Raw genomic sequence first — 22,560 nt, forward strand, 5'->3', positions numbered from 1 at the left:
AAAGTGTTGAAGATCTTATCTGATCTGTTCAAAACAAGATTCTAAATTTATCCATTTTCCAGGATATAAAGATTCAGACTGTGGAGTGCAATGTCAAATCAAATTGCAGTATTAGAATGGCTGCCTGTTCTTTTTTTCCGTGACGGATTTTTGCAGAAATGTCTATTGATTTCCTAGGAAGATATGGTGGAGTCTGGATGTACAGAATATCTCCACCCTAGTATTTAAAATGATTCAACACATCACAAATCTCTGCCTGTGGTCATATCTGAACATCAGACAAGCGCCTCATGAAAGTGATGCCTTTTAAGCAAGAGGCAGTTCCAGCTGCCATTGTGATGTATAGATGTGGCAGAGGGAAGATGAGCGATTAATTATGTCTGTCTAAAACCACTGCCACGGGATCAGTTCTGTAAGCTGTGATGGAAAGCAAGAATGGAACACATTATTCTTTCATTGTTGTCAGGTCAAATGCAACAGTGTAAAAGAAAAGATGCAAACTAGGGCTTCAAGGCATGACAATGAGTCAGTTTAAAGCGCTTGGAGTCTTAAAACTCACAATCAATTAGTCTCTCTTGTAATTCTTTGTAACAGAGCCCCATACTAGCTTGACAGGAAGAGCAATAAGTTTCCTTTATTTATAATTATGTAGCTACAGAGAATGATATATCATAAGCTGCCTTTTTTTTAAAAAGAGAAATGTTCCTGTATTAAGTGTCTCATGAAAGTGGCAGAGAGTAATCTTATGGGTTTATTTTAAATATGAAAAGGTTATCAGTAGTGATGAATGGCAAAATTAGACTCCACATATTCCAGATCTTACACAAAATTATATTTAATTGGAAATGTGCTTTGAGTTGCACCATTTGGCTTTTGCTCTGTTTATTTCTTTTGAGACAATGGATCAGGCTGAATAACACGACTGTAGTCCCTTAAAGCTTTGGTGCGTCGGGTTTTCCTCTTGTGCTGCTGGTACCTGTAGACTCAGTCCCCAAAGACAATGCCAGAGGGGTTGAACCAGGTAGGTGACTGGCTTTTCCCTTGGTGATTCAAAACAGATTAATGTCAATGATTTATCCTCAGCTGCCTGAAAATGTGATGTAGAATTTATCTCCAATTTCTCTCCATTTGCCATTTTATATGAAATTTGAATTGTGAATATTTGAATTTCATGCTTCCCAGTGTTGATCCAAAGTTCATAATATGGTCATTCTTGGATATTAATTTAGATATTACTTTGATCTCATCCCTCTTAGTTATTAATACTCTGGGATCTTGTCCTATTTACAATATAATACAATAATACAATACAGGAACAGGTCCTTTGACCCATCAAACTTGCACTGATTCCTATTCCTTATTTAGACCTACTACTTACTGCTCATTTTCCATATTTATCTATCAGGAAATGCCTTAAACATTGCAAATGTGCTTTTAACGTGGTTCCACCATCTCCACTGGCAGTGCATTCCAGGCAGCCATCATCCTCTGTGAGAAAAGGTTTTCCCACACTTCTCCCCTCAACTTTCCCCCTCTCACTTGTGCCCTCTTGTAGCTGACTTTTCCACCCTGGGAAAAAGCCTCTGGCTATCCACCCTATCTATGCCTCTCATAATTTGGTAGACCTCCATCAGGATGCCTCTCAGCCTCCAACTTCCCAGTGAAAATAATCCAAGTTTATCCAACCTCTCCTCATAACTAAAACCCTCAAGACCAGGCAACATCCTGTTCAATCTTCTTTGTATTGCCTGTTAATATAGCAAATTAGACTGATTTCTCTAACTTCTGAGGTAAGACTGCTAACTGTGACCACCGTAATAGAAAAAATCAAATTGACTGTTGCTTCTTAACAACAGCTGGGAATTTTTAACAGTCAAGTGATGTTTTTCAATGATGGGTGTGGACAGAGCATTTTCGAGCAAGCAGGCAGAATAAAACAGCCAACGCATCACAATTTTAAGGTAATGCCACAGGTGTGCTCACGTAGCAAGTGACCTCAGTAAGAATAGTGATCCCTTATGCCTTTATGTTTATTTGGTCCTGATAGGATGTTTCAAGGCAGGTTCAGGAGGTCTCTGAGTCGAGAGTGTGGTGCTAGAAAAGCACAGCAGATCAGACGGCATTTGAAGAGCAGGAAAATTGGCGGTTCAGGCAAAAACTCTTCATCACGATTCATGCTGTCTCTGGTTGCGTGTTACAGAGGAAATGGTCATCTGAGGGCAGGCTGTCTGTTTGCCTTTGTACCGTTCAGCGTAGGTTGTCAGAAGGTGGAAGTCAATTCAATTAAGCATTAGAAATCACATTCAGAAAGTTCTTTTTTAAAAAAGCTAAAAACAACATGGGGTGGAATTTTCATTTCTCTAGTTTCGCAAGAGTAGGATGACAAGATGAGGATGAAATGCAAAATCAGATTCTCCATGTGAAGAAAATCTTCCAGATAATCTTCTCAAGCTTTAAATGGCAAGCTCAGAAGCTCACCCTTGAGTGATAACAACAGTCAGACTGATAGATGAGATGGCAGCACTGACATATGAGGAGAGGTTGAATTAGGTAGGAATACATTCACTGGAATGCAGAAGAATGAGATTATATCTCATAGAAACCTGTAAATCTTGAACAAAACTCGACATGGTGGACACAGGAAGAATGTTCCTGATGACAGGGTAGTCCACAATCAGGAGTCATATTCTAAGGATATGGAATAGGCCATTTAGGACTGAGGTGAGGAGAAATCTATTCACCCAAAGATTTGGACACCTCTGGAATTCACTACCACAAGAAACAGTCAAAAACAAAATGATTTCAAGTAAGAGTTGGCTATAGCACTTGGAACTAAAGGGATCAAAAGATATGGGGGGAAAAGTGGGAAATTATTGAGTTGAGATTAGCCATAATCATAATGATTGGCACAGCAAGTTTGTTGGGCTGAATGGCCTACTCCTTTTTATGTTTCTATGTTTCTAAGATGCATTTGGATCACATTAAACTCAACTTGCTCAATTAACATCCTACTTCCAATTCTATTCTTCTCCACTGAGAAACTACCCCATACAAATTACTGATATGTAAGTTAGAGTGGGTATCTGCTGGCTCCAAAGTATATCAATATCACTTTTATCTGTCTATCATTGTCCCCATAGTTGCCTTGTTCTTTCTCAATTGCATTTCTTCTAAGGCTTTGTCTATTGTCTCAATCTGTTAGCTGGCCTAATTTGTATTCATTTTCTTTTCTTTTCCTGATTCTATTAATAATCTAGTATCTCTTCTATTTTTCAATTGAAAAGAAATTCTACTTTTTGAGTGTTTGTCTGTCTATCATCTCTACAAAGGCTGATTGACATGTTACATGGTTCCATAACATTTCCAGCATCTACAAGGGTGGCACGGTGACTCAGTGGTTAGCACTGCTGCCTCACAGTGCCAGGTACCTAGGTTTGATTCCAGCCTTGAGTGACTGTCTAAGTGGAGTTTGCACATTCTCCCCATGTCTGCGTGGGTTTCCTCTGAGTGCTCTGGTTTCCTCCCACAGTCCAAAGATGTGCAGGTTAGGTGAACTGGCCATGGCAAATTGTCCATAGTGTTCAGGGATGTGTAGATTAGTTGGATTAGTCAGTGGTAAATGTAATGTAATAGGGTAGGGGAATGAGCGTGAGTGGGTTACTCTTTGGAGGGTAGGTGTGGACTTGTTGGGCTAAATGGCTTGTTTCCACACTGTAGGGATTCTGTTCTATTTACTGTGCTTTCCGTTTCACTGTTCTAATGATAAGTGTCACTGCACTGCTAAGATTGCCACTTTTGGACAATTGTTTGAGACAGATAGATTAGCTCATACACCTCAACACAAATTTATCTGTTCTCCTTTCATTCAGGTAAGCCCCCATGATTCCTTGCTATAATCTTTCATGGAAGATCTCCAGTTCTGATAGTACAAAGAGTAGACTATAAAAGAGGTGAACTCAATCAAAGAGCAGAGTATCTCTTTACATTCAGTCATTTTCTAATACAATTTATTTCCTGTTTGACATTATAGTTACATTCAACAAACTGCTGCTTCAAATAGACTTGACTGCTTTCCATAGATTTCCACAAAATAGTCCACTGCTAACAAGGCCACAAAAAAGTGTCTATATGAATATGCTAATTTTCAAAAATCATTTGTGACTCCTCCAGACCTAGTGCCAATTTCTGTAATATCTACACACCCAGCAATTATGCCACATGATACACTTGTTTTCCTCCCCAAATATTTAGAACACTACAGAAAATTCACTTCCTTAGTTGAATTCTAATGTTTCGTACTTCGATATGTGCCAAATAATTTTATGCGTTCATTGTAAGCTTGTCATAATGCAACATTATAAAGCTACCAGACTGTGGTTGTCAACATTTTCATCTTATGCTATGTTATGCACAATGCGTTACAAAATATCCCTGTTGAAACATGCAAAATGTTTAGGTCCTGGGAATTATGTTGTAATAAGTGCACATTTTTCAGAGTAAGTTATTTTATCAGTGTAATGCCACTTCTGGGGAGGAATTTAATCAAACATAGTTCTTTCAGTAGCCAGATAAAGCAACATTAGTAGTAACTTAGAACTGGCTGTAAATTTAGAATTGTTTAATGTTTTAGCAAAACAGCAACGTACTGAAAAACTAAGAAAACAAACCAAAGAACTGCGGATGCTGGAAATCTGAAAGAAAACCAGAAATTACTGGAGAAACCCAGCAGATCTAGCAACATCTGTGAATGGGAAGCAGAATTAACGTTCTGGGTACATTACTGAAGAAGGGTGACTGGATCTGGTAAGTTAATTCTGTTTTCTGTCAACAGATGCTGCCAGACCTGCTGAGAAAATAAGAAACATGGACAAAAAATGTAAATGATAAAAATGAAAAAAAATAAACAGATGAAGTTGTGTACAGGAGATTCAGTAGTTTTCTTTTAAAAGGCTAAATTTACACAACACATGATCTAGAGCATTCTAGCTCTGATTCAGTTCTGTAGTGCCAGGAGTTTTGGCACTGTTCATATCAAAAGGCCTCCAAAACAAAGCACAATCGAAGCTGTGGAAACACACAATGGAGGCACCAGCTCCCATTTTGGAATGGGTCTTCGTGTTAGAAGTGGGAGCATCCACTAGAAGTATGCACTGTACGCATTTCATGATCTCAATCAACATGTAAGGTTGAGATGATACCAGCACTGCCTCTCTGCAGCTCCATTATAAATATGTGCTAGGCAGGGAGGATCCTTGACCCCAGTGAAAGTCATCAACAATTACCTTTATTTTAGTTATTGATTGATTCTGCTGGCTCTTGCTGTGCTTTTAAAAGGGTTTGATGGTCTCCAGACTTTTCAAAGTTGCTGAAGTCTACAGCAAGTGTTACACCATACACTGTCAGAATTTGACCTGGTCTCAATGACTTTGGATAAGCCATTTGCTCCCAGCATTGTTTTGGTTGAGTTTCTCTGCCCTTTTGGTGTTGGGATGTGGGAGGATTGGCAAATGTAGGGATATGACAAGGGTGGAGTGAAACTGATGTCTGCCCACTACCAGGACATTTTACCAGTAGGAGAAGCCCCAGTGGCACAGCCTTCCAGCTAATTAAGGTCATTTCATGCAAGCACCAGTTTTTAAGCACACAGCAAGGAGGAGTGCCATCTGTAACACAATATCACGTCAAACCAAAGGGAAGCTATTGGGAGACAAAAGCTATGATGACAGGTCTCATGGCTCCAGTGCACAACAGAGAAACACTGTAGTTGCATATTTCTAAAGAAAGGAGACAGAGGGTGGTAGTAGAAGGCTGTTTCTGTGACAGAAGGCCAGTGTCCAATGGCAAACCACAGGAATCAGTGCTGGATGTGTGTTGTGATATATATAAATGATATAGATGAGAGTGTGGAGTGGATGATAAGTAAGTTTGTGAATGACACAAAGATTGGTGGTTGACAGTGAGGATGAAGGTCTTTGGCCATATGAAATTATAAACAGATTGGCTGGATAGGTAGGTTATGGCAGAAGGAATTAACCCTGAAAAGTATGAGGTGATTTGGAAAAATATCAAGACAAGTGAGTTCTGAGTGAATGGTAGGACACTAGGAACTCAGAGGAACAGAGGGATCATGGGTGTTTGTCCACAAATTCCTGAAACAGGCAGTGCAGGTTAATGAGGTAGTGAAGAAGACATGCAAAACACTTGCCTTTATCAGGTGAGGCACAGGTTTCATGTACATTAAGTTAAAGCTGTATAAAACTTTGGTTAAGCCACTGTTGGAGTACAGTGTGCAGTTTGGGTTTCTGCACGATAAGGAGTTCAGAGGAGAACCACATTGATGTTGTCTGGATGGAATACTGCAGTTGTGAAGAGAGGCTAAATAAGTTCGGGATTGTTTTCAGGTGCAGGTAACTTTAATTAGAGAACAAACTCATGATTTTTAAATCTCCTGCTTAGGCATGCAGTCACTAAACAATGCTGTAAGCCTGGCTGCACACAACATCGTATAAATTGGCAAGCAACACCAAGTTTATGAGGTGCCTGCGTCAGAATCAACAAGCATGGGGTGAAAACCTCATCACAATATTTGTATCTGTTCCCAGGCCTTGTTCAATTTGTGGCTGCTGATTCAGGACTGTTTCATGCAATTGTGCAATTAGCAAGACATAGGATTACACATTCTATTCCAGCTACTGAAAAGTATTATATTTCTAGATACCTTTCTTTCTATCCTAAATAAAGCAGTATTTTACATGAACAAAGAGTGACAGATAATATTCCATCCAAATTTGGCATCCTTTTTCTCTCTCTACCTGCCACGTGTTTGGTTTGTCTGTCTTTATTGACTCTTCTGATTGTACTCTTGGGTAAACAAAATGTTTATATATCATTTTCTTTTCAAATTTGAAGATGGAAAATTTGTTAAAATAAAGAGCGGCATGGTGACTCAGTGGTTAGTACTGCTGCCTCACAGTGCCAGGGACCTGGGCTTGATTTCTGCATTGGACAACTGTCTGTGTGGAGTTTGCACTTTCTCCCCATGTCTGTGTGGGTTTCCTCTGGGTGCTCCGGTTTTCTCCCACAGTCCAAAGATGTGCAGGTTAGGTGAATTGGCCATGCTAAATTGCCCACAGTGTGAGATGCATTAGTCAGGGGTAAATATAGAATTGGGGAATGGGTGTGGGTGGGTTACTCTTCGGAGGATCAGTGTGGACTTGTTGGGCCAAATGGCCTGTTTCCATACTGTAGGGAATCTAATCAAACTTACAAGCTTATTTCTATATATTACTGAAAATTAGCTAAAAGTGAAGTGCGGGGCATCTACCAGACAATAAAAAGCCTAGGGTTTTATAGTGTTGTTACACTTTCCACATGTACTTATTGTTTGGTAGCATGCAGTACTAGTACTTCTATGTTGTGCAGTATTGTTACTCCTGTACCATAACATTGAGTGTTAATGCTATTCCAGAAATTGCCGTGAGCATACATATAATATTATCAATGTACGTGAGCTTATTCTCTTGTACCTTGTTCAATAGTAATCTTTGACATTAATTAAAGGCAGTTCCTTCCAAATTCTCTACATGACTTGTATTTCTGTTTCAACATAACAATAAAAAGCCTGTGGTATATCTTGCATTTGCTTGATGACAGGATGCTAATTAATACACTGACCAAGACAAAAATATCATCTGTCTAGTAGGTAGCAGGGTGAGGAGCAGAACAGGAAAAAGCTGAAGTCCACATTTACATTCACATAAATCTGTGGTAATAATGGTGTTATTAGTATCATAAGTAGTACGAGCACTCCAAAGCATACATACAAACAAAACAGCTATTGCAATTTACGTTAAATGTAAACAAATGTAAAAACCGCACTAATCATTAAAAAAAAACTAAAGGTTGAAGTAAGTTAAGTGAATTTCAAGATGCAAAGGTTATTTTATCTGAAATTTTAAACAACAAGTAGCCCCAGGGTATCCTGAGAATTCCAGGCCTGTAATGATCCTGGACATGATATATAAACAGCTTATGTTAATCAATGTTGGGAAAAAAACCAATGATTTTATTTCATAGCTATAAATATTTTTCTATTCTTTTAGTATCAGAATGCAATTTCCCCTCCTACAATCATAGACAATGAAACAACAGTATGAAGGGAATAAAATACTAATAAAATCATGAACATTGGGCAACAACTTGTAAATCATATGGCTAATATAGATAGATTAGTAAAAGATCAAATGTCAGTTGCTGAAATGGACAATTCAATTTGATATTTTATGTTGCCCAAGAACAATTCCGAAGCAGATCAATTCATCCTTAAATGGATTTTTATTCTCCTACAAGCAATTCATTACTCATTTATCAAGTAAAATCAAAATTCCTTCGAAACTTTCTGCAAACATTTAGCAGAATTTGAGAGTGAGGAACATTTATGATCCTGTAGCATTGTATATTATGTTTGATTAGAACAATTTGCTGGAAACAGATACCAAACTTCCAAAATTAAATGAAACATAAAAATTCCAAATATTTGTTATTCAGCCATAATGATATGGCTAATTACTGACCTGAGAATTATTACAATTCAATAACTATAACTTCCCTGCTATAGGAAGGATGTTGTGAAACTTGAAAGGGTTTAGAAAAGATTTAAAGTGATGTTATCACGGTTGGAGGATTTGAGGTATAGGGAGAGACTGAATAGGTTGGGGCTTTTTTCCCCTGAAGTGTCGGAGGCTGAAGGGTGACCTTATAGAGGTTTATAAAGTCATGAGGGACTTGGATAGGGTAAATAGACAAGGTCTTTTTCTTGGGGTGGGTGTTCAAAAATGGGGGACATAGGTTTAAGCTGAGGGAGAAAGGTTTAAAAGGAACCTAAGGGGCAACGTTTTCATGCATGCATAGAATGAGCTGCCAGAGGAAGTGGTGGAGGCTGGTACAATTATAACATTTAAAAGGCACCTGGATGGATATACAAATAGGAAGCATTCAGGAGAGATATGGGCCAAGTGCTGGCAAATGGGACTAGACTAATACAACATAGAACATAGAACAATACAGCACAGAACAGGCCCTTCGGCCCTCTATGTTGCGCCAACCCGTGAACTATTCTCAGCTCGTCCCCCTATACTATCCAAAATTTACTTACAGGATGATCAGAGGATTAGATAGGGTAGACAGTGAAAGTCTTTTTCCTAGCTGATGATGTCAGCATGTACGAGGGGGCATTGGAAAACTTTTAAGATGAATAAAAGATGAGCAAAAGAGAATAGAAAATGAACTTTGCAAGTAATATAAAGACAGATGGCAAGAGCTTCTTTAAATATATTAATTGAAGGAGAGAGGCTAAAGTTAGCATCAGCTGCTTAAGAATGATCTGGGAAGAACCATGAAATAGCAGAGGAGTTGAATAAATACATTGCATCAGTCTTCACAGTAGAAGATTAATAGTATTAATAACAATTAAAAATACTAAGTAATCAAGGAGGAAAATATTAGAGAAGAAATAAATGCAATAATTATCACTAGAGAAAAAGTGTGATAGAAACTAATGGGCTAAAGATCAATAGATTCCCCTGGACCTGATGGGATGTAACTCAGGATATTAATAGATAGTGGATGCACTTATCATAATCTTCCACAAATTCTTAGATTCTGGAAAAATCCCAGAGGTTTGGAAAACTGCTAATGTGTTTAAAAATAGAAGGAAACAGAAGAAAAACAGCTAACTGTAGACCAGATAACTTGATATCTCTTATTCGGAAAATATCAAATTATATTATGAAGGATGTAATAAGTAGAACAATTAAAATATAAAATGAGATCATGCAGAGTCAGCATGACCTCATGATGATAAATCTTGTATAACATATTTGTTCAGATTCTTTGAGAAGGGAACAAGCAGTAGAGACAAAAAGCAAGCATTGGAAATGATGTATTTGGATTTTCAGAAGGCAATTAATATGGTACCACATGTTAGGTTAGCCAATGAGGTGGGAGTCCATGGTATTGGAAGTAGTATATTAGCATGTATATAGGATTAGCAAACTAATACAAAACAGAGAGTTGGTATAAGGGGGTATTTTCAGGATGGCAATCTGTAACTAATAGTGTGCCACAGGATTCAGTGCTGGGGCCACAATTATTTTCAGCATATATTAATGACTACATATTAACAACCCTCATAACATTTAAGAAGAATATAGAAAAGGTATTCTTTGCTATGGGTATAGATTAGAGTGGTGCTGGAAAAGCACAGCAGGTCAGGCAGCATCCGAGGAGCAGGAAAATCGCTGTTTCATGCCAAAGCCCTTCATCAGGGATGAATCCTGATTCATTGCTATGGGCCAAGTTCTGGAAAGTGAGATTAGAATAGTTAGGTGGTTTTTTTTGACTGGATTGGGCATGATGGGACAAAGTCCCTTTTTCTGGAGCTTAGATCTCTGTGACTCAATGATTGCATGGATGAGGAAGGCAAATGTACTGTAACCAAGTTTTGCAGTTGACACAAAGATTGATGGGAAGGCAATTATTGAGGCTAACACAAGAAGTGTCCAGAGTGTTGTAGAGAAGTTAAGTGAGTAGACAAAACTTGACAGATGGAAAATAATATGGGAAAATGTGAAGTTGTGCACTTTGGCAGGAAGAGTAGAAGCACAGAATATTGGTTAAATGGAAAAAGACTAGATAAAGCTACATTACAGTGGAATTGAGAGGTCTTTGTCCATGTACCACAAAATGCTAGCATCCATGTTCAGTGCGAAATAGAGAAGGCAAATACAAAATTGGCCATTATTTCACAGGGAATCAAGTACAACAGTAGGGAAGTCTTACAAAAAACTATACAAGCACTAATCAGACACCAGCTGGAATACTGTGAACACTTTGATCCCTTTATCTAAGGAAAGATGTAATAGCATTGGAGGCAGTCCAGAAAAAGGCTCTCGAGGTTGATCCTGGACATGGAAGGACTGCTTTATAAGGAAAGGTTGAGTAGGTTGAGCCTGCATTCCTCAGAGTTTAGAAGAATGAGAGGTAATCTTATTGAAACATGCAAGGTTTTTAGCAGAAAAAGCAAAAACAAAAAAAAAAGAACTGCAGATGCTATAAATCTGAAATAAAAACAGAAATTGCTGAAGAAACTCAGCAGGTCTGACAGCACCTGTGGAGAGTGAACAGAAAGCCTGAGCACCTTCCTCCATGTTCTTTATCCATCCTACATTCCAGGCCCCGTCATCAAAATGTTGTTGCAGAACATGGGCTGCCTAATGATTAGGGTGTTTCGTACTAGTAGACTGCTGACCATTTTCATATATAGCACACAGGACCAACATCAAATAGATCCTATTTTATCTCTTCTGAAAGCAACTATGTACACATGACACATCCAGTAACTGTTCAAAATGAAAACTGTGCTTTTCAAGTGTGAAGGATAGATTTCCTGAATCTTTATGTGTCTTGAGAACATAATGAAAAATGACAAATTGTAAGTCCATAATCATCTATTACTCACTCGACAATCCGAATGAAAATTTGTTATATAATCAGGATGGTAAAAACTTAATCATTCACTGTGATTCCATAAACTATGCTATACAAATGCTGATCATAAATTAAGTACTAGGTTTATATTAAAACTTGTGTCAACCTATATAGTCAAAAACAAAATCTGTTTCTTCATCATTTAAGACAAGATCGGATAGGATTTCAGTTTTACTTAAAACCATGAATGATTCAGCCTTTTCTTGTGAGATCATTTTACATCAATGATCTCACCCTATGATAATCCCTGTAGAATGTAGAACAGTTAAGAAGACAATAAAATGTCTGTTCAGAGAAAAGTTGTCATATAGTTTTGGAAAGTATAAAAATGAGAAGTATGCTTGCAGAAATATGATCATACAAAACCTGACGGGAAATCTGCTTACCTGAATAAACTCAATTTAGATAGGTGTGGTCAGAACAACGTCACTTGTGCTGGATTACAAGTAAATAGCAACTTTATAGGATCAGAGAGAAAAAAAATACTGGATGCTATAATTATACTTATTAAAACTTACCTTGCCTTAAGATAGAGAACACTCATTTTTCTTCATAATTAATAATCAACAAACAAAATCACCTTCCTAGAAGTTGTCATGATTTGGAGATGCCGGTGTTGGACTGGGGTGTACAAAGTTAAAAATCACACAACACCAGGTTATAGTCCAACAGGTTTAATTGGGAGCACACCAGCTTTCAGAGCGACGCTCCTTCATCACCTGATGTCAATCACCTGATGAAGGAGCGACACTCCGAAAGCTAGTGCTTCCAATTAAACCTGTTGGACTATAACCTGGTGTTGTGTGATTTTTAACGTCCTAGAAGTTGTACATTTTAAAATTGTATCTTTTCATGAATTATGATTTTTTAGTTATTTGTTATTTGTTTCAGATAAAAATAGATTTGATTCTGTATCATTCCAAATAAAATGTTTTTCATTTAGTGATTTGAGTTGGTCGGGATGGTGGATAGGAATGACCATTTACACTTATCCTTATCTCTCTAATCTGGTCCAATCCCACAACCCTCCAAGATATTTGTGCTCCTCTATTTCTGACCTATTCTGTGGGGTACTTGGTTTTGTTATTATGATACAGTTAATTCGTGAGAAAATTGTTTTTGGGATATTCAGAATATAAAACTTTCGGTTGAAATAGTTTATTCTATTTTGAAGAACTGTCCAGGATCAATCAAGATTCCTCACAATTATGTGTGTTTATTCCACTCCTCTTTATTTCACCATTTGAATCTCCCAATATCCAAGCACTTGAGTCTCCCTTTGATTGGAGGAGATGAGTTGTCATCACCTGACGGTTTAATTTTGCAGATTGCATTTCTGACTTAAATGAAATTAAATTTGAATTCATCATTAAGATTCATTTTTGTCTGCATCTAACAGAGTAAAATTGTGAATGTTAAATGAGGTGTAGACTCCTCTTTTGAGTTTTTAACCACCAAGGCCTATTTTTCTTTAAGAGCCAAAAAGACGTTGCATTGTACCGTGATTAAAACAGATTCTATGCATTATCATTGAACTTTCCTCTATAATTAACATTCAAATTGAATCCAGATTGTTAAGATAATAACTAGCTTTAAAGTTCTTAGATAAATTAGAAAATAACCAAGAAGGCTAATAGAATGCTGTCCTTTATATCTAGAAAACTGGAGTACAAAGATGCAGAAGTTGTGCTGTAGTTATACAAAACCTGGGTTAAATCCCACACAGACTACTGTGAGCAGATCTGGGCACCACACCCAAGGAAGGATATATTGGCGTTGGAGGGAGTACAACGTAGGCTTATAAGAATGTTACCTGAACTTCTGGGGTTAAATTATGAGAAGAGACCATACAAATTTGGCCTGTTTTCTCTAGAATTTAGATAGTTAAGATGTGATCTCATAGAAATCTTTAATTTACAACAAGAAAAGACAAGGTAGATAAACTATTTCCTTAGTTTGATGATTCTTGAATGAGGGGGTATAGTCTGAAAATTAGGGCCAGACCATTCAGGAAAGAGTTTTGGAAGCACATCTGCACACAAAAGGTGGTAGAGTTTTGGAACTCTCTTCCACAAATGGCAGTGGATGCTAGATCAGTTGTTAATTTTATATCTCAGATAGATACAATTTTGTTAAGCAACTATATTAAGGGATATGAGCCAAAGGCAGATATATGGAGTTAGGCCACAGATCAATTGTGATCTCTTTGGCTAAAGGGGCTGAATAGCCTATTCCCGCTCCTTTGTTGCTAATACAAATGCTTCCTAAGACCCAGGTAGAAAATGCTTCCTAAATTCATAGCCTCCCTGAGAGAAGCCAAATGGATGGTTAGTGTGAAAACCTACACAGGAATTGATAATGGTGCTTTAAAGTTCAAGTTGAGGAAATTTTGAGGGAAATGCAGTTACTGCCTAAACACATTTCAAAAATATTGAAAGCATACACTAATTAACAAGATGTTAATATAACAGAAAACAACCCCAGGAATAAGTAGATATTTTCACATTGGTGGAATTTTTAAAAATTCACTTGTGGGATGTTGCATCTCTGACTGGCCAGCATTTATTACCTGTCCTGGAGAAGGTGGTGGCGAGTTGTCTTCTTGAACCGCTGTCATTCATTTGTTGGAGGCAGACACTCAATTCCATGAAGGAGGGAGTTCCACGATTTTGACCAAGTGACAGTGAAAGAATGGAGATATACTTCCAAGCCAGAATGTTGAGTGGGAGGGGAACATTGCTGGTGTTTGTGTTCCCATGTATCTGCTGAATGAAGTGGTTGTGGTTTTGGAAGGAGCTGTCCAACGATCTTTGGCAAATTTATGCAATATATTTTGTAAATGGTGCAACACTGCTGTTACTGTGCTGAGTGCAACTCCCAGGAGAACATACTCAGTACCCAGTGTGTGCAGGCACAAGGTAAGCTTCCTCAATATGTGGGATTACCAGTATTCAGATTGAGCACCAGCTGGTGCCTGAGATGGAGCCTGTTGCTAAGTCAATCTGGTTTCTGTCTACCATTGGCTCTCAGTGCCACCTCTGTCTTAAATGTCTTTGTCTCTGGATCATTCCAAGGCTCAGCTGAAGATATTTGCAGAAACCTACTGTCGGCAACGCACCAATGTGTAAAACCAAAGACTGATGATTTGTATGACAGGGTTGGAAATTATTTTAACTTTGCCAATAATGCCAGTCAGAGACATCTATCTTCACACAATGGATGTGTACATTGTTGCATGTACAGACAAATTAGGCACCCCCAGATCATTCAGCAGTATGCACAACCTTCCACCCTTTAGGCCAACTCGATCACAACCGAAAAAATAAAAACGTTTATGCAGTTGTTCACATGTTTCCAATACAGCTACTAATATGTTTTGGCCCTACAGTAGTCCACCCTTTTGTTTGCTTAATGGACTTACCCAGATTTTCAGAGCATCCGTGCCACATCTTGCATTTGTTTTATTCATGCATGGGACGAGGGCATCATTAGCTAGGTGAGCATGTATTGCCCATCCCTAATTGTACACAAGACAATTCAGAGATAAACACATTACTGTGAATCTGGAGTCACATGTAGGCCAGACCAGATAAGGATGGCAGTTTCCTTTCCTAAAGCATATTAGTGAACCAGAGGGGTTTTCCAAACAATCAACAATGGATTGATAGTCATCATTAAACTTTTAATTCCAGATTTGTAATGAGTTCAAATTCCACCATCTGCCATGACAGGATTTGAACGTGGGTTGCCAGGACATTGCCTGGGTTTCTGGATTAGAGTCCAGCATTAATACCACTAGGCCATCGCCTCTCTCTAACCTTGCCTTTTATGCTTTGACTTCTCAGGTATAGGTAACAGGCACACAGAACTTCTGACCTGGCTTGCCTTTTCGCACATGTACAAAGTCAGGAAATTCACCAGTCAAAAGGGTGGACATATTACTGTACATTACCACACAATTGACCATATACACCTAAACCACGTGTCAGCCGTGTACACAGCAAAAACATTGCATGTGCTTCAAACAGCTGGCCACATCTGAAAGGCTAAAGGGAGTATTCCTCAATCAAGTCAATGAGTTCCTAGCACTAAGTCAGGGATAGCGGCTGATATTAGCCCAGACACTTGGGCAAGGTCATTCAATTGGTCAAGGTGATCAAGGGAAAGATCCTTTGATCATAAGGGGAAAGCAGGCAAAGGTTGTGTACCCCACTATCCACCTTGTCTCTTTCTTCATTGTTGTGAGATATTTCCTCCTGAAATGCAAGGATAGGAGGCAGTGAATGTGTTGAAATTGGGACGCAAAGCTGATGGTATGAGTGCAGATGGGCAAAAAGATGGTGAGTTATCCTGAGTGAGTAAGTAGGCAGCACAGAGACCATGCGGACTTGTGGGGGAACTATGTGGATTAGAGCAAATAGGGAAAGTGTTACATGCATGAGTGAGAGAGGAAGGGCATGAGTCTTGCTGGGTGTATAAGATGAAATAGAGTGAATACAAGGTGCTTGAGAGACAATGGTGGGCATGTATCTCGGTGCAGCAGGGAATGTCATTGCTGGATGTTCTTTCAGATAGCTGAGACCACACTCACCTGGTGATAATCATGGACTAAGTTGGTAAGGTTTGGTGCCATGGACTCCTCTGTGAAGAGGATATCCCTACTACTCCCCATTCAGCAGCACCTCATGGTCCCATCATGTGATGTTGGGTATCGATTTACCTTCATCTACCATGTCCAGGGCAAGTGTCAGGGAATAGACTCCAGACTGCAAAGGTGCACATTGACCTTTTAAAGGTGGTGCAGCATCTGGAATCCCAGGATACCTCAGTAATAGAGAGTACTCCTGGCTACAGCGACTAGGAGAATGGGTTAGCCTTGGATGATGGGGCATCATAGGGACGTAGTAGATAGTTAATAAGGCAGGTTGGAATGATAACATGAGAAAACCTACTAAACCTAATAGTGAAAAGCTCTCCATGACATTCAACAAAAATTATACTTTGCCAAAATGTGGGAAAATTCAGCCCCTAGAATATTTGTCTTGTATTTCATACATCTGAAAATGTCAAGTGTTCCACAGGTCCATGTAGACACATTCCATAGCCCTCCTTGCCAGAGACCTTCATGTCTAACTGTATCAAGGGCTATAGTAACATCCCATTTGTGTTTGTTATGATTGCTGATGAAACACATTAGTAAGACACTGTTTTATTATTGATAGTGTCTATCTAGGTTCATTGCACCCATCCTGGGTGGATCCAACAACAGCAGGTATTCCTGTGATTATGGCCAGAATACAATGAAGGTGTAGAGAGAAACTGAGGAGGCATAAAAGCATCAACAAACCCAGGACCAACAGCAATTTCCAGCAGCCACTGTTCCCTTCAGGATGCAAAGGAGTTTCAGTAAGTCAAAGGAGTAAAGACTTCAAGGTCATTTCCTCCAGCTGAGTGAAGAGAATGATGAGAAATTCTGAGAGTCATTAAGGATAAAGGCACCATGATGGCTTCCAGAGTACATGATGCAATCTGCCAAGAAGTAGTAAAAGGTAAAGATAAAGTCATCATCGTCCTACTGGACCACTGGGCTGCTCTCTCACTGGAGAGAGTTGACTGGTGGTGGTTTAACCTGACGGTCACTATTCATCAGGAAGGGAGAGAAGTTGAGAGGAAGAGTCCTTCATGGTTAACTCAGGCAGTGCAGGAAATGAACCCACTATTAGTAGTAGCAGCAACACAACATGAGAAGAAGTATTTCTTTTTCGCAACATTCAAGTGCTGAATATATATTTTAGCTTTCTATGTCCTTCCATTGTGTCTCAGTGCAGTTCCAGGGTCTGCAGGTGTTTTGGACAGAGTCTGTCCTATAGTGGAGCCTGTTGGTCTTGAATGACCCAGGGGTTGTTTTTGGCTAGAGAGCACAGATCTGCTGTGAATGTTCTGGCTAAATGTAAGTTGACTCTTCTCAGTTTCCATTACCACAGGCGTGGGGATCCCAGACAGGGGAGGGCACTTCTGGAATGACCGGAGAGGAGATTTCTGTTGGGCCTATTTGAGGGTTCTGAAGAATAGTCACTGGATCAAAATGGTAATTCTACTTTCCCTGAACAGATGCTGCCAGATCTGCTGATTTCTGCAGCCATTTCTGTTTTGTTACTGAAGGTAGACATGCAGGTGCAACAGACAGTCGAAAAGGCAAATGGTTTATTGGCCTTTACAGAGATAGGATTTGAGTACAGGAGCAGAGATGTCTTACTGCAATTGTACAGGGCATTGGTGAGACCACACCTGGAGTACTGTGTGCAGTTTTGCTTTCCTTATCTGAAGCAGAATGTTCTCACTACAGAGGCAGTGCAGCAAAGGTTTACTGGACTGATGTATGAGGAGAGGTTGAATCAGTTAGGATTATACAGAATTCAGAAGAATGAGGGTGTATCCCATAGAAACCTATAGAATTCTAACAGGACTAAATAGATTAGATACAAGAAAGGTGTTCTTAATGATGGAGGATATCCTGAACCAGGAGTCACATTCTAAAAATATAGGGTAAACCTGGAGTTGTAGACAAATTTGTTCAGCCAGAGATGGTGAGCCTATGGAATTTGCTACTACAGAAAGCAGTCAAGGTCAACAAATTTTAATAAGGAGTTGAATATAACATGTGAGGCTAAAGGGATCAAAGGATATGAGAGCAAAGCAGGAACAGGCACTTGGTTTGGATGATCAGCTGTGATAACGATTGGCAGAGCAGGCTCATTTTTTCTATGTTTCTGTCCCTCTGTCACCTTGTTGTTGATGCAGTGCACAAATTGTTGAAGTGATAGAATGCACATTTGTATGCATTTCTAGTAACCATTTGTCCTCTGCAGGAGCTGATGGCAGCTGTCAACCTGGACATGGAGACAGCCAGATGCATGCACACTGAAGCACAGCACTGATAGCACATGTAGATACCTCCATGTTTCAGTACAGTTTCTGATTGCTCTGACAAAACTTCTTGTTTTTCCTGTGTCAGTTAGTGCATTTTCATATTGTTATTAATCACCAAAATGATGGGACCATCTTACATCGGGGGCTCAGCAAGTACCTAATCTCTGATAGTTCTCTGTATTTCAGAGATTTGGGGCATTCTTTCCATGTGGAGACATGTCAGCGATTATTCACTACAGTCTACTCCCATATCTAATCTAGATAGAGAACCTATTGAGGTGAAATACCTTTGGCTGGTAGAGCGTGCAAGCCAAAGTCTTGCCTATGCATCTTCTGATAGATCTGTGGCATCTTCCTCAGAGGTGGAGTAGGAGCTGATGGCCTCTTGTGGGCAGAGGTTTGGATGTTGCTGGTGCCTATATAAAACAATAGAAGATTTGAGTTATGCAACTGGGGTGCAAGCTTGAGCATGTTAAGATTGTTTTCACAATGTCAGTATCATGGATATAGCGCTTTGTTTGCAATGGCATAGAGGTTTCAGCATCCCAAAGTGAGCAATCATAGTTTTCTTCCACATGGTCAAAGATTTTCTCTTTGTATACTGTGAGAAGATAAATGTTGGTCATGCTGCCACCTAACTTGGTCCTTTCAGCCTTATTAAGGGATGTTTTCTCCTGCAACGAGACAAAAGGAGAGATTGAATGAGATGAAAGTGGCTCAGTTTTCAGTGTTGGTGCTAGGAGTCCAAAGCTCAGAGGCCAGGAAGTGTTAATAGGTTGTTGGGGATGGACTGGGGAAGAACCTTTCAGCGTAGATGCTGTGTGCAATGGTAAGAGTTGTAGACCATGAACATTGCTCAGAGATGGGTGCAGTAGTAGAATTAGAATGATTCTAATCTGGGCACTCTAAATTTAGCCTGATGTTACAGTGGTTAGCATCGCTGCCTCACAGCACCAGGGACCTGGGTTTGACTGCAGCTTTGGGTGACTGCGTGGAGTTTGCACATTCTTCCTGTATCTGTGTGAGTTGCTTCCAGGTGCCATGGTTTCCTCCCACAGTCCAAAGATGTGCAGGTTAGGTGGATTGGCCATGGTAAATGCAATGTTAATGGGATAGCATGGGTCTGTGCGGGATACTATTCAGTGGGTTGGTGCGGACTCAATGGACCGAATGGCCTCTCCCTGCACTATAGGAATTCTATAATTCAACTGTACTTTATGGGTTGTCAAGCAATTTGATACATCTTAAGATCATAGAAAGTGTTATGCAAACGTATTGTTTAGAAGACATTCTTAATTCCAAAAACAGGCTAGACAATTAAGGCTTCTTGCACTGAAACACATGGTCAAAGGTCGACCGAAGAGTAGTTACAAAATTATGAAAGATTTGAGGGCACAGAACAAAGAATTACTTTGGCTAGTTGGCAAATCAGTGACTTAGAGACATTTGAAGCTATGAAAAGGAAGAATGGAACAGAAGATATAAAGAACTCACCTCCTACAAAGAGTCATTACGGCATGACATATTTTAACACAAATGGCTATCGAGGCAGAGAATACAGCATCATTTGGAATAGAGTCTAATGTTTATTTGAAAAGGAAGAATGTAAAAAGAGACAGGGAAAAGCAGGAAATGGAATTACAGTAGATAACATCAGCTGAGGGTTTCCCACTGGAAAAAAATCAAAAGCCTGAATGACTCTTGTCTGTGATCTGATGCATCTGATTTTAGAAACTGTAAAATCTGCATGTTGTCCTATCAAAACGCACACTTTTAACTCACTACAAAAAAAACACCTTTTATTCCCAATGGCCCAGCTAGTAGATGATCCATTCTAGCAAGAGGAGCCAAACGCCAACTCCACATTGTACTTAGCTCAATTCAACTGAGGCAATGATGACAAGAACAAGATAACAATAAGCCTCAAATTCCCAAAGATTATCAACCAGAAAACCTCCTCCCATTCATTCTTCAGTAAGCCAGGTCTTGAAAACAACATGCATTGGAAAATAGGATCAGTCTACCATTCCACTGCCATTGTTAAAACTCAAATGAATAATTGTCTTGGAAAGGACTGGAGGGGAATTAATATTTGTCTCAGACCCCTATCATAAGAATGGTGAGAAGCGAATTAGTCAAAAAGAAGAAATAACCTACAATGAGATAGTTCATTTGTATTTTCAGATATTTGCTTTTTACTTAGTATTTTGGAATTCAACAACCTGGAAAAAAACTCCCACAGACATATTAAATTGTATATTATATCAATTTATATACAGAGCTGCAACAATTGGCCTCAGTGCCCTGGGGTTAGGAAGATAAGTAAGCCATGGTAGTGCTCCTGATTACTACCCAATGACGAGTACTTAACATGAATATGCATTTATCAGTGATTCTCAAAGTAGAGTTTGCAGAGGTTTTCAAAGGGTCCACAAAGTAATGTCACAGTAATCAATTCAGAGTGAACCAGGAGTTAGCCGTGAAGTGTGGCCCATGCACTGCAGTGTAGAGGGTATTTGGTTCTGTGGTCTGGGAGGAAGCATGCATGGAAGAGCATTAAGAATAGAGTGAAGGTCACCAGGTTAACACACAGTTATCAAGGCAATGGGTGCCAGATGAGGTCAGCCTTGTTCAATAGTAGGAAGTTTTTTTAACTGCTTAAGTACTACTTATTGTTCAGTGAGAGTTAAGTACACCCATCCAACTAATGCCAGCAAGTATAAACCTATTTTGGGAGCAGCATTAATAAAATATATTTTACATGCACTCTCATATTGTAAGAGGTGTGGTTTGATCAATCATTACTAAGTCACTTTTAAAGGGACCCTTCATTCAAAAGGTTTGAGAAATACTGGCATGCATATTGGAGACTATCAGATTCCCCTTCAAATAGGTCACCAACACTCTCTATGAAGAATTATAACTGAGCGATAGTCAATTAAGTAGTTACTGGGTGTGTTCTACATCCAACAGTCTTCATGGACCCTGGTCTTAGCAAGAAGCCAAAAAATTATGGAAGACGGAGAAAATTGAGAAAATGTAAAATAATTTAAATAAGTAAATAAGAATCAAGAGCCAAGAAAGGTATGTATTCACATAATTAAATATTAACATAAAATATTGAAAAGTAAAATGTAGGAACATGAATTGTAAGTTATTTTGTGTTTGCTGAACATTCAAAAATTAATAAGAAAATCACATAAAGAACTGTCTTAAAGTTAATTAAGATTAATTAAAATGTACACAAACTACATTGAGCATTAATGATATATATTCAAACTTAATTAAGTGGTGTAAAGATCCATCTGAAAGTTATGTATAAGTATTGAGTGAAACTTAAACCCTCCTTAAGGTTAAACAAAGCTACAAATAATTTAAGTAATTTATATTAGCCAGTTCGGAAGTTATTAGATATTGTAAAGAAATAGAAAAAAAGATGGTAACACTTAAATTAATAATCCTTCAGTTCCTAGCTCAATGAACAAAGAGATTTTTAATGGTTTGACAGCTGATGACAGTCCAACACTGCCTCAGCTTGCACAAGGAAAGCTAACCTATCAAACTGAATGGAAAGTGACAGGATATCATCCTGACAGCAGATTGAAAGTTGACTAGTAAACAATGATGTGTGAGGGATGAAGTCACGCTCAGCCAAGCTGTCACTGTTGACATGCAGACAAGTGGCAACATGAGGATCCAACTTTACATGATTCAAATGAGTTCAGGAGCTATGGCTGTAAATGTTTTCAAAAGTCATGCAGTTAAATGGCTGGCACTAGCCTTGTAAAGTTGTTCAGAGGATTATTGACATAAACCATGCTCTCACTGGTTGGCAATGCACTCATGGTAAAAATAGCACTTGGATTTTCAAGATCTACATTAATACATCTTCCTTTCCACAGCATCAATAATTTCACTTCTACGATTCCTTTGTTCAATTGTTTATGTAGGTATACATCCTCATTAATGATTTAGAGAAAAAAAAAGGCTGTTATTGGGAGCATATATTTAGCTCCATTTCCTGAACAAGTTGCTCTGAAAACAAAGGGAGCTCAGTGTGCAACAAGAATGAATGCAATCTTG

The 22,560-nt window shown here is 38.9% G+C and overlaps 1 long non-coding RNA gene across 1 annotated transcript in view; it reads right to left on the reverse strand.

Moving 5' to 3' along the window:
- Positions 1-19,219, reverse strand: part of LOC140454777 (uncharacterized) — a 40,667-nt gene extending 21,448 nt beyond the window's left edge. The window contains exon 1 of the long non-coding RNA XR_011952744.1: positions 18,765-19,219. This is a non-coding gene — a long non-coding RNA (uncharacterized lncRNA). The remainder of the gene's footprint in view (positions 1-18,764) is intronic.
- Between the last annotated feature and the right edge of the window lie 3,341 nt (positions 19,220-22,560).

Source organism: Chiloscyllium punctatum, chromosome 3 (assembly GCF_047496795.1).
Source record: "Chiloscyllium punctatum isolate Juve2018m chromosome 3, sChiPun1.3, whole genome shotgun sequence".
NCBI classification, from domain to species: Eukaryota; Metazoa; Chordata; class Chondrichthyes; order Orectolobiformes; family Hemiscylliidae; genus Chiloscyllium; species Chiloscyllium punctatum.